This window comes from Neomonachus schauinslandi, chromosome 8 (genome assembly GCF_002201575.2).
Source record: "Neomonachus schauinslandi chromosome 8, ASM220157v2, whole genome shotgun sequence".
NCBI lineage: Eukaryota > Metazoa > Chordata > Mammalia > Carnivora > Phocidae > Neomonachus > Neomonachus schauinslandi.
The window spans coordinates 130711970-130725731 of NC_058410.1; the positions used below are offsets into that span (position 1 = coordinate 130711970).

At 40.2% G+C, this 13762-nt stretch overlaps 1 long non-coding RNA gene across 1 annotated transcript; it reads right to left on the bottom strand.

Moving 5' to 3' along the window:
- Positions 1-5173: 5173 nt before the first annotated feature.
- Positions 5174-7991, bottom strand: LOC110586784. The gene is made up of 3 exons (XR_002480729.1): positions 7907-7991; positions 5748-5973; positions 5174-5202 (listed from the first exon to the last, which is right to left on the bottom strand). It is a non-coding gene; the product is annotated as an uncharacterized LOC110586784 (long non-coding RNA).
- Positions 7992-13762: the final 5771 nt, after the last annotated feature.

Genomic DNA, 13762 nt, shown 5'->3' on the forward strand with positions numbered 1-13762 from the left:
TCTACATGAGCATGCACTGAGTAAAGGTCATGTGAGTACACAGGGAGAAGTTGCCATCTGCCAGCCAGGAAGAAGGCCTTCGCTAGGAACTAAATTATCTGGCCCCTTAATCTTGGCCTCCAGAACCATGAGAAATAATTTAATGTTGTTTAAGCCACTCATCCCATGGTGTTTTGTTATGGCAGGCCCAAGCACACTCAGACAGCACAGTTGAATGTGTGATATCTGGGAAACATCTGAATGGAGATTCTTAGTAGATATTTGAATACATAAATTTGGACTCCAGAAGGGAGCTCTTTGCTGGAGAAATAGATTTAGAAGTAGTCATTGAGTGGGTGGTAAGTGAAACCATGAATTTGGATGAAGTCATCTGGAAAAGTGGGAAGAATAAGAAGAGAAAAGGGTTATAGGATGAAGCTGAGACAGGGAACCTTAAGGCACCCCATGAGAAACTGTTTTTTTGTTTGTTTTTTGTTTTTTGCTCCTTTTCCTGCTTTTATTCTTGCTAGGACCTGCATCTCTGCCTTACAGAGATGCTTTATAGAACAAATAATGTTTGTCCTCCTTGCAAAGGTCAAGGAGTTAATAATTTCTTTGGAGTCTTCAAGCATACCAGAGAACATCTAAGGAGTGACCGAGTGGGGTTGTCATAAACATTTTCCAAGACCACTGACTCATTAAGACCTCTGGCTCCAAGGCATAAGTGACTTATGGAGGACACCTAAAAACCTATCTTTGTTCTTGGATGCCTGAGAACACACATGCACGGAACCACAACCCTCAATAAAAACCCCAGGCCCCAAGTGAAGATGAGATTCGCTGTCTTTTCCTTTCTGAGTCTCCCGGATGCTTTGTCTATATCTATGCTCTCTCTATGTCTTTAATGAACTCACTCTCACTTCTTCTCAGCTTGCACTTGATTTCTATCCTGCATGAAGCCAAGGACCCTCTTGGCTTGTCCTGAGGGACTCCCCTCTGGGTCCTTGGACACAGCTAGCTTGCATCAAAGCTGTAAACACCTACATTTTAGGGGCAGGTAGAGAGGAAAGCCCCACAGAAGACCAGAAAGAGATGATCAGAGTGGTTGGAAGGACACAAAGAGAGAAGGCACAGAAGCCAAAGGAGGAGAGAATTTCACATAGAACGGAGTGCTTCATAAAAACTGGACCTCAGATGGATTGAGTAATGAAAGCACCATGCACATTGAGTGAGGCAATGTGTAGGCAATTTCTGAGTGTAACGAGAGTAAGTTAAGGTAGTGGATAGGTAGGGAGTCATTGAAATCTGAATTGTGGGTGACAAACTTGAGACACCACGTGTTAAGTGAGGAATTTACCTCGATGATAACTTTACAGGATGTCCCATCTGTGTTGGTTGGAGGAATATGTATGAAGCAGAAATGGCAACAAAGTGGACAGCCTTCTCCTTTTCCTAAAATATATGTGATTCTATATCTCTCTGGAAGAGAATATTGTTGGCTTTTAAGAAGGTCATAGCAAGAATATGTATTCCTCTTGCATAGACTGGAAAAATAAAGTGGGCATGTGTCCCAGATATCCTAGTTGTGTTTTAGACAGCATTTGGATACTGATCTAGTATCCCTGTGCCTTGATCTTCTGCAAAAAATAAAAATAAAAAATTGAAAGTGAGCAGTTAAGAGAACAGAGCTAGCTATCTTGTAGGTCATGCTAAATGTACTATTTTTTTTTGAAAGCGTTAGGAACATTGTAAGATAGTAGGAAGAGAGAACAGGCCAAAGAAACCAGGCATGGAGACCTCTCTTATCTTTCACTGCAGTTAATTAACCAGCTCAGGGAGAAGATAAAGGAGAAAGAAATGCTTAATAAATAAATAAATAAAACATGGGCATAGGGTCAAGCAGAGTACTTATTGTAGAAGGAGGTGATTATTATAATTAATGGTGATACATATGGGTAATGTCAATTTGTGAAAGTTGTGCTGGTCTCTTATTTCTTCTATTCTTCTATCTTCTTCCTCTGGCCTCCTTAATAGGCCTCTGCTAACTCAGCTACTCTTCCCTGTTAACCTGGTGGCCCTGCTTCTGTCTTTGTATTTCTAATGTGTGTGCGTGCGCACGCATGTATGTGCATAATTCTAAATAGCTAGATACATAGCTATGACAAACAGTTCTACAGACAGCAAGAGTCCCCAAATAACAGAAAGGGCTGGATAATATTCTTACTTGAATGTAATCCAAAATGCAATAAAGTTCATGGTCTCCTGTGATTAATAGGAGCTAGCCCTTGCATCAACGATGAAAGAGGAGGATGCTCTTCCCTTGATATTGACTATTGCACATTATCTAGCCTATGGAAGAATTACAAGGGTTTTTAGAAATCAAAATTTCTAACTTTTTATCTCTATAGATGAGAAGATTAAGGCCTAGAGAGGCTAAATTACAAGGTCACACAGCTGGACGGTGGCTAGGCCAGGATCATCACAAAGGTTTTCGAGTAACTTTACTGTTCCTCATTTCATGTGGCATACCTGTGACTAGAAGAGACTGAAGACATTATTATGTGCTCAGACACATTTGAATATATTTTTTAAAAACTTTGCTCTCACTACTATACCCTTCTGTTTTTCATGCACAGCCATGGGTTCAAAGACCTATTTAGCTTTTACTTGGATATTCTTGGACAACATAATTTTGTTATTTGTAGAGTATCAAGCTGTATCATTGAGATCTTTACCCCTTTTATCTTTCTATATCCTAACTTTTAAAAGCTTTTTGGGGAGGGGTGCCTGGCTGGCTCAATCAGAACATGCGACTCTTAATCTCGGGGTTGTGAGTTCAAGCCCTACACTGGGTGTAGAGATGACTTAAGTAAGTAAAACTTAAAAAAATATAAAAAGCTCTTTGGGGAAACTTTCAGGATGATGATGAAGGAAATAATATTGTTAGCTTGACATAAGCTCGAGTTCCCTTTGATAACCGTGTTGAAGGAAAGATTCCTTAGGAAACGGGGTGGTGTCTAAGCTGGGAGGGGGAGAATAGGAAGCAAAGAACACTCAGAGGGGTTGAGCTAGAGAAAACTGCAGGGTCTCAGTGGCGATGTCTCTAGGTCCTCCTGCTTGGTCTCTTCTGGAGATTTTTGCTACCTTGCATATTCACCTTTGAAACTTGCTGTTAATTCCTTCCTTTAAATATAGCAATCATGTCCTAGATGCATGTCATTCTCTCTGACATCAAACAAACAGCTCTTGTTCTTTGCTGGCATTGTTTCCTTTAGCTCAAGAAGGGCTTCCCATAGCAGGCCATGGGCTCGTTAGTCATAATTTCCCATCTTCACTCTCCTTTCTACTTTCTATCAGAACCTAGAGCACCAAGTGTCAAATAATTGATTTTCATGAACGTTTGTATTAGTTACTATTTTTTTCCATTTACCTTTGCAAACAGCACTGTCAAAAGTTCTGACATTAACCACTTCTTAACTCTGTGGCTAGAAACAAATCACTCTGGCTTCTCAGAGTCTTTTTTTTTTTTTCCTTTGTAAAGCTGGAAAATTTATACCTGATCTGCTGCTCCAAGGGGATAAAATGGGAAAGTGCTTGTCATTTTCTGGTACGTGTGATAAGCAGAATTCAAAGATGGGCCTTAAGATTCCCACCTCCTGGTTTATATACCCTGTGTAATCTCCACTCCTTGAGTATGGGCAAGATGTGTGACTGTGACAGGACTTCACTGCTATGAGCCGATTACAACTCAGTTGACTAGTAGCTGAGCAAAGGGGTGGGCCTGGTCTAAGCAGGTGAGCCTTTGAAAGAGAATGAGAGGCTTCCTAAAGGAAGAATATAAAGCCACAGAGATACTCCTGCTGGCTTTGAAGAAGTCAACAGTCCTACTGTGAGCTGTCTATTGGGGGGGGGGGGGGGCCTGTGGATATGGCAAGGACTTGAGCGTGGCTCCAGGGAGCTGAGCCTGGTCCCAGCTGACAGCTAACAACAAAGCAGGGATTTCAGACACACAGCTGCAAATACAAAATTCTTCCATCCTCTGAGGGACCTTGAAATGGATTCTTCTCCAGGTGAGCTTCCCAGTGAGAAAGCAGCCCAGTCAACACCTTGATTCCAGCTTGGTGGCGCCGTGAGTGGAAAGCCCAGCTAGAGGCTGTACTGGAATTGTGGCCCATGGAAGCTGTGAGATAATAAATTAGTGTCATTTTAAACCTAGTCCTTATTATGCAGCAGTAGAACCTAATACAGCTACTCGGTACTGAACACTAAGAGGTGAGGGGTGAAGGAAATGGACATTCTCTATTCTCTCCCTCCCCCTGCCCTCAACAGCTAGGGCACAGGTGTGGCCAATCAGACGTGTCCACCTGGAACTGTGCATCTATAGAGAGAGACACAAAGACTCAGAGACTATTAGGGCTCTCTACCTATGAGGCCAGAGGCAGTGGCAGCAGAGCCTAGCACAGTTTCCAGACAAGATGTGACCGTGATCTGACTGGTTAAGCCACATGGAACCAGGTCCCCTTAGTTCCTGACTATGTTCCATGCTTTGGGGCTCATGTAAATTCTGTGAACTGTACACTGCCCTTCTAATGCATTTATTCCTGCTACAACTAGCCAGAAACTAGCTTCTGTTATTTGCCACCAAGAACTTGGATTATTATAGATCATACATGTAAAAATACCTTGTGAACCATGACAAATACCATAAATGTAACATGTTATTTTAACTGTTTCTCTGCCTTCACTTTTATTCAGGCTCACACGTGTAACCTTAGGTCTTCTCTGAGCTGCTATAATTCTTGGTGTCATTCTGCATGTTGATATTCCAATAAATAAGTGTACCTTTATTCTAATAAATAAATGGGACTCATGGAGGTAAGTCTTTGTGAAAACAAAGGGACTATTATCAAAAAACAAAAAACTGAGGGAGAACATTTAAGCTTTAAGAGAGGGACCATTTCCTGCGAGCTTGAATGGTTTAGGTTTAAAGGACTTGGTTTAAAGGACTTGCCTCCAGTCAAACTTGAAGGTCAAATGGAGAAACAGGTGTCTGCTACAGTGGGGTCTCCAGGGAAGACGTGTCCTTGACCATCCTTCAGAATGGCCTTGAGTCTTGGAAACATATATTCCAATTGGTTTACATTCCCATATAGGGTTCACATCCTCATGGGTAATGAACCAGAAGCTTGTGTGTATCTTCTCAGACTCCCTGCATTCCTGCCACTGACAGAATGGGAAACCAACGAAATGAGAAAGAATAAACACGCAGGGGCACCTGGGCGGCTCAGTCGATTAAGCGTCCAACTCTCGATTTCGGCTCAGGTCATGATCTTGGGGTTGTGAGATCAAGCCCCGCATCTAACTCCATGCTCAGCACAGAGTCTGCTTGAGATTCTCTCTCCCTGTCCCTGTGCACCTCCTGCTTTCTCTCTCTGAACTAAATAAATCTTAAACACACACACACACACATACAACCACTGCATTCATCAGAGTTGTCTCAGGGGCTTTCGGGTGTGGCTGGGCAAAGGGCTGGGATTGGGCTACCCACCACGTTCAGTCCTTGCCGCCATGCTCTTGGATGAAATATTGGGGTTTGAGGCTATAACAAGTTTGAGAGCACCTGAGAGCAAGTTTATCTGTTTTGACTAGCTAAGTCCGGGGCCCTTGGATCGATTTACATATGGCCACTGGGGGTCTGGGGACCCTTTGTGCAGAAGGGCCTCTGCATTTTAAGGAAAAAGACTACAACCATGACCTTCTCCACTCACCATATTTGTGTCCAGTCTGCAGCAAGGGGAAATGAGGTGTTTGCCGTGATTCCTGGCAGGAGAGCAATGGTGAAGTGGAAGGCCTACTTGGGGCTGGAGGCGGTCCGGGAGAAAGTCTTGTCTGTGGAGCACAGAGCAGGTGGTGGGAAGAGGAGGAGTTGGCGGTGGTGTGGAGCTGCGCTGAACAGCTTCCCAGCGTACCGACCTGAGCGCTTCATTTAAGTTCCTAAATAGAGAAAAAGCCGTCAACATGACCTCGACAGAGAAAGCTGTAAAAGTGAACCAATTTAGCAACCTCGGGTAGCGGTTGGGAGCATATGGAGCTGGAGGAGCAGAGCAAGGGCGGGAGGTGGCCCGCCCACCTCCCTGGCATCAGGCCGGACAGGGGTGGAGGGAGGGTAGAGGGGATCAGGCTGAGGGCTGCCTCAGACGTGGCTCTGGGCAGGGTCACAGCTGTCCTGGAGGATCCTGTTAACCTAGGTTCTCCACATTGACTTGGCATTAATGGTTCATCCATCAGCATAGGAGAAGGCCGAGCGTGGCCAGGGGACTCGGCAGCTTTTGAGTGCCATGGCGTCTATGTGGTCGCTTTCTTTACAGGTGTAGGCTTGTCTGGGAATAGGGTTGTATGCCAATTGCTGCAGCAGAACCAACCTGGCCATCAACCCCTTTTGGTTGCTATGAGATCAGAGGAGCTATGAACACGGCCTGCAATTGAGCGAGGCCTTGTAACTTTCAAATTTCCTATGAAAAGGATGCATTCCACTGAAGATAATACAATTTCAGTGTTTCAAGACTCCAAAGAGAACTAAAAATAGCTAAACAAAGTTTAAATTATATTTCCTGGTTTATATAAAAATGGATATGGTTGTAAGTGAGGCACTTTATGTTTAGAACAATTGCTGGCCAGTTTATACACACGGTTCACTTTGTTCATAGTACCAAAAAGTCAGAGCTGCAGCATTTAAGCTAAAAACCTGAACGTTTCCATGACAGAACAGGGCATGCTGGTATTTGCAAATACTTGGACGAGTTACTGGAACCTGACATGATTGGCACCAGATATTTTTCGAATGGACATTCTGATCAGTGACTCTGGGCAAAGCTTCAGTATGGCTGAGAAAGGGAAGATTCTGATTAAGAGCTCTCCAACCTACCAGGGAGTGACCAGTTGGCCAGGAATGAAAAGAACCATGGCGTGAACAAGCCAAGGGCAATACAGTATACGTTGTATCTTCGAATCACCACAACATGATGTTAGGTATTAATATCCCCTTTTTACAAGTTAACAGTCACATACCTAAGTTAGTAGGTGGTCAAACAATGATGATGGTGATGATGAGGATGACAACGAAGGTGAGATCCTACCTATCATGCTTTTCTGGTTACAGAATAAATTATCATGATCAGTGATCTCATTTGATCCCTATAGTACACAGGTGATGCAGGTTTTGTTATGATCATTTTTATTTCTTGTGTAGGAAAACTTGGACCGAAACTGCTTTTTTTTCAAAGTAAGTATTGAAAGTAATACTCATTCATATTTGTGGCAGATCCACAGATTTTTTTTTTTTAGCTGTGTGTCATTAAGCAAACAACCTAACTTCTCTAAACCTTAGTTCCTGGCACTGACTTTCCAGAGTACAAGGAATGAATGTGATTATCATTGTAAATTGTTTTTGTATTGTTAGGGCTCAATAAATAATAACTATTTAAAATTCATTATCATTAGGGGTGCCTGTGTGGCTCAGTCAGTTAAGTGTCTGCCTTTGGCTCAGGTGATGATGCCAGGGTCCTGGGATCGAACCTCAAGTCAGGCTCCCTGCTCAGCGGGGAGCCTGCTTCTCCCTCTCTCTCTGCCTGCCACTCTGCCTACTTGTGCTCTCTCTCTGCCAAATAAGTAAATAAAATCTTAAAAAATTAAAATAAAATTGGTTATCATTAGAGATTCAAAAATCCTTGGGCCTTTTTCATGGGGTTTATTTTACAAAATTGCCAAAAAGATGTTCATATCCTTGAAATGTACCCTGGCATAACCAAGACAAACTGGATTGAAGCTAGATTGTCTGCTTATATATTTTGTGTTTTTATGCTTTCTCCTCAATATATTAACTCAAGAAATACATAGTTAATGCTAATACATAGTTAATGCTGTGTACCTTTAATTGTGCAACGTATCAGAGATGAGCCAATGCACCAAACCTGGTCCTGCTTTCAAGAGCTTACAGTCCAGTGGGGCAGCCATTTATGTGAATAATCCCAGTACAGTGGGGTGAGTGCATTTTGACCCAGCAGTTCCACTTTTAAGTACTTTCCTAGGAGAAAAGAGAAAATGGGTCAACATGTATCCATAAAAGTACTTGTATAGGGGGCTGTTCATTGCAACTTTATTTATAATGGCTCAAAATGTAATTGATCCAAATGTCTTAACAGTAGGAAAATGGAAAACCAGATTGTGTTATATCTGTACACATAAAAAGCAACAAAAAGGATGAAACCTGGATGCAAAGATATGGAAACCTCAAGAACATCATGCCCATGCTGAGGATAGGAAGCCAGACACAAAAGAGTACATCTTATGTAATTTATATGAAATTCTATATAGATAATACTAGTCTATGGTGAAAGGAATCAGAAAAGTGGTTGCTTGGAGTTGGAGGTAGGACAGGTATTGACTGGGAAGAGGCATGAGGGAGCTTTCTGGAGTGATGGAAATGTTTTCTATCTTGATGAAGGGAGGTGTGGAATAGAATACACAGGTGGATGCATTTGTCAGAACTCATCAAACTGGACATGTAAGAAGTGTGCATTTCACTGTATTTACATTCTACCTTAATACACAAAAACCTCTGTAGTCTTTTATGTTTTTACACTATTATAAATGGTATTTTTAAAAATCTTATTTTCCAAATATTTGCTATTAATATGTAGCAAGACAATGACTTTTTATATATTGGCTTTGTATCATCTAACATTGATAAATTCACTCATTCATTCTGGTAGTTGGTTTTTTATGTAATTTTCTCTGGGTCCTGAATGTGGTAAACCTCTTTCAACCTTCCATCTCTCTTAACTACCCACTTATGTTTCCCATTTGTGTCTACAGTTGGGATAATTTCTTTCAATCTGTCTTGTTCTCTGTAGTTTGTTGATTCCAGTCTCAAACTCATCCATTGAGTTTTTAATTTGCATTTTTGTGTTTTTCATTTCTAGATGTTCCATTTGGTTATTTTTCAAATCTGTTAGGTCACTCTTCCCCCCCCCCCCCCCCCCGCCCCACTCAAGTTCCTGTTTACTGCAGATATTTTTAATTCTAATTTCTTTAAACATAGCTATATGTTTATATAACATATATATATATATATATATATATATATATATATATATATATATGGTATAAATTGCCTCTGATTATTCAAGATACTGAAGTCTTTCAGGATCTACTTAGATAGTGTTTGTTTTTTTTCTGCTGGTTTTTTTCCTTGATGTTTTTAACTTATTTTCTTGTGGCTTGGTTACCATGACTGCACTGCTCACTATCTATGAGACATGACTTTTGGTGGTTACTGTGACTTAGGTGAAGGAGCTCTTCTCCAGTTTTGCATTTGCTTCTGCCAGACATTTGGGGACACTACCTCTCTGTAACCAATTCAAATTAAGTCATGGCTTAAAGTTTTCTGAATCACTCCTAGGTTTTTAATTTAGGTTATAATTTCTCAGGGGGCTGATCTCTGGGTAGAACTACCCAGAGACAGTGTGTGTGTGTGTGTGAGTGTGTGTGTATGTATGTGTGTGTGTATGTGTGTGCTTCCCTCCCTCCTTTGCTCTATTCAACATTAAGACACTTCTTTCTTGGGAGGTTTTTTTGAGGGGGGAGAAGCAGGTAGTTTTACTTAGGATTTATCTTTATTCTGAGAGTTCTTTCTTTGGGATTCTAGGTTAACATAAGAGAGACGTCTAATATTAATCTTTCAACCTGGTGTCCATCCTTCTTACTCTGTAAGGTCTTTAAAACAGTTACATAAGTCCCCAGCATATGTCTTCAGGACAAAAGAATTTTGTTGCTTTTCTTGCCTTTATGGGTTCTTGGAGTCTCTTAGACCTTGGTCTGGCAATTTCTTATTATCTTGTTATTTCTTTAATGTTTTTAAAGAGATTAGAAAATTATTGTTTTCCATTATTTTTAGTTGATTTTAACAGGAGGGTTGGTTCAAATGGCCTGGCCCTTTTTTATTGGAAATGGAGGAAAATGAAATTTGAAATACTGTTTAATAGGTTCTTCTTCATAATTTCTAAGTATAAAAATAATCCTCTAAATTAGTAAGTTTCACTATGTAAAAATTTAAAGTTCTGCATGGCAAGAAATAAAGGACATAAATAGAAAGAAATCATAAGGAAGAAGGAAATAGACATTCAACAAATAGGGAAAAATATTTGAACTCATATAAAGAAGCTCAAACTCAAGAGAAAGGACTTATAGTGTTAATATATGTAGAGCTCTATATTATGGTTGATTGATGCATAACAGATTACCCCCAAGTTTATCAGCTTAGAGCAACAAACATTTCTTACCTCTCAGTTTCTGAGGTTCAGGAATATGGGAGCAGCTTAGCTGGGTGGTTGTGGCTTTCAGAGTCCATCATAAGATTGCAGTCAAGAGGGGCGCCTGGGTGGCTCAGTTGTTAAGTGGCTGACTTCAGCTCAGGTCATGATCCCAGGGTGCTGGGATCGAGCCCCGCATCGGGCTCCCTGCTCAGCCGGGGAGCTTGCTTCTCCCTCCCCCACTCCCCCTGCTTGTGTTCCCTCTCTCGCTGTGTCTCTCTCTGTCAAATAAATAAAATCTTTAAAAAAAAAAAGATTGCAGTCAAGACTGCAGTCAGCAGGGACTGCGGTCTCATCTGAAGGCTCAGTGGGGCTAGAGGGCCCTCTTTGAAGGTAGTTCATGTGACTCTTGGCAGGAAACCTCAGTTCCTCACTGGCCACTTGCTGAAGGCATTGGTTCCTCACCACCTGGACTTCTCCATCAGCAGCTTGGCTGACATTGCAGCTGGTTTTGCCCCAGAACAGATGACTCAAGAGATAGTTCCCAAAAGAGAAGCCAAATGTGTTTTGCAAGCTAATCTTGAAAATGACATACCATCTCTTCCACCAGGTACTGTTCATCACTGAGGCCAATGTGGTACAGTGTAGGAAGTGACTATGAATGAAAGTGGATACCAAGAAGTAAAGGTCATCTGGGGTGTCTTGGAGGCTGCCCACTACAAACTGCTAAAGTTTAATTCAAAATAAAAAATCCACACAGAAAAATGAACAAAAGATGTAAAAGTCTATGCATATAAAATACACATAAATAACACATATTAAGATACATCTGAAACATAAAAAAGGTGTTCAACCTCATTCAAAATAGGAATAATGTCAATTAAAACTATACCAAGATGCTATTTCTACCCATAAGATTGTATAACCCACTGCGTTGTTGAAGATTTGGGGAAATAGGGTCTCATATTTTGTCGACAAAGATAAACATAGGTGAAATCTCTATGAAGAGTAAATTGGCAATAACTATCAAGAGTAGAAATACACATTTCCTTTGATCTGAAAATTCCACTTCTAGGAATTTATCCCAAGTATTATCTGGCACATGTGCAAAATGATGCCTGTATGAAGATCTTTATTGCAGCATTGACTTATAATAGCAAAAGATTGGAAACCATCTGAATTTCCATCTAAAGGGAACTGATTACATAATTTATGGTAATATACATATAATGGAATTCTATGCATTTCTTAAAAAGGAATGAGGCAGACCTCTATGCCGATTTAGAATTTTCTTTGTCATATACTGAAAGATGTGAAAGCAAGGTTCAGAACAGCATGTTGTCACTTGTGAAAAAAACATACATGTAAATGCTTGCACATGAATACAATATCTCTGGAAGCATATGTAAGAGATTGGAATTGTAGTTGCTTTTGTAGAGGGGAATCGGGTGGCCAGAGAATAAGGGTATGAGAGAGACTGACTTCTTACGCATTCATTAATGTACGTTTTGAATTTTATAGTGTGTGCATTAACTACTCGAAATAAGTTTTTAAAATACACTTTTAAAAATCATATGGTAATAAACTGAAATGATGGTGCCTTAAACTAAGCTGGTGTCAATAGAAACACAGAGAGAGAAAATTAGTAGGGCATGGTGGATAACTGCCTTGGTGAGCAGGAGAAGGAAGAGTTCAGAATGGTGCTCAGATTCCTGGTACAGGCATCCAAGAGGATAGAAGAGAGAGAACCTAAGAGTATATCTCTTAGAAGACATTTCTGTTTCTCAAAAAGTTTAAAATAGAGCTATGATCCAGCAATTGCACTACTATGTATTTACCCCAAAGACACAAATATAGTGATATGAAGGAGCACACACACCCCGATGTTTATAGCAGTGATGTCCACAATAGCCAAACTATGGAGAGAGCCCAGATGTCCTTCAACAGATGAATGGATAAAGAAGATGTGGTGTATATATATAATGGAATATTACTCAGCCATCAGAAAGGATGAATACTTACCATTTACATGGACATGGATGGAACTGGAGGGTATTATGCTAAGCGAAATAAGTCAATCAGAGAAAGACCATTATCATATGGTTTCATTCATACAGCGACTGTAAGAAACAGTGCAGAGGACCATAGGGGAAGGAAGGGAAAACTGGATAGGAAGTCATCAGAGAGGGAGAAAAACCATGAGAGACTCTTAACTATGGGAAAGAAATTGAGGGTTGCTGGAGGGCAGGTGGGTGGGGGGATGGGGTAACTGGGTGATGGGCATTAGGGAGGGCACGTGATGTGATGAGCACTGGGTGTTATATGCAACTGATAAATTATTGAACTCTACATCTGAAACTAATGATGGACTATATATTGGCTAATTGCATTTTAAAAAAGAAATTTCTGTAGTTAATAAAATTATCGTTTTATTTAAAACCCCCCACATTTTTAAAAATTCAAGGTTATTCTTTTCTATACTGTACCATGAACTTCTTGCAATTAGAAATGATATGTTGATTAACATAATAAAAAAAGAAAGAAATGATACTTTAAATGTCCTTGTATCTCTTATAGTACCTTGTATAGTATTTGACTTTTTTAGATACTCAGTAGATATTTGTTAGATAAATGTCTTAAAATGAAATTTGTAAAAATGTGTTTCATCTTTTCAGAAGGTAGATTAAATAATCGCCCAGATTTGTGCAGAGTGTGGACATCAAAGAGATTGAAAAGAAAATATTTTACCATCTCTTTACTTGAGGGTGAAGGGGCCAAGGTGGAGAAAAGATGAAGTTTATGTAGCAAGTTGCTAATTAGAACAAGGCTTAGAACTTTCAAAACACAAGATAATTTGTTTTAAGATCTCTAAAAAAGGGGGGAAAGCCAGTCTAGCCAGCAGAGGGCTCTCATCATTCCATTCAATTGTAGGCTTAGAATTATTCATGAGATAAAGACAAATGCTAGTTGAAGACCAGCAGAGAATAAATATCCTCCCCCACCCCATTAAATTTATACTACCATTGTAAGGACATCCTGCCAAGTCATCTTATTACAAGATGAGGGAATTGAAACTCAGCAAATGTGCTTTAAAGACTACATTTCCAAATGTCAAGGATGGCATCCTTGTCTTGTGTTAATTGAAAACTGAATTTATCTCTAGTACCCTATAACACGAGGATTGCTTGGAATTTTCCCATATGTTGGATGGCAAGAAGAAGGAAGTTGTAATGGGCTGTGTCCCCTAATGTAAACCTATCTAAAGCAGTGATGTTTGTTGAAATTTTAGTGCTATATGAAGACTTAGAGGGTTCTAAAAACTAGAATTACTAGAGTCTATGCATTTACAATTTTTCATCGCTTTTCCCATTTTTATTCTGCTGGGTCATATGTAATGGTCTCTTATTTATACTTGAAGTCAGGGAATTATTGGGACCTTCTGTTCATTTTGTGAAGTCACTCAGACAATAAGT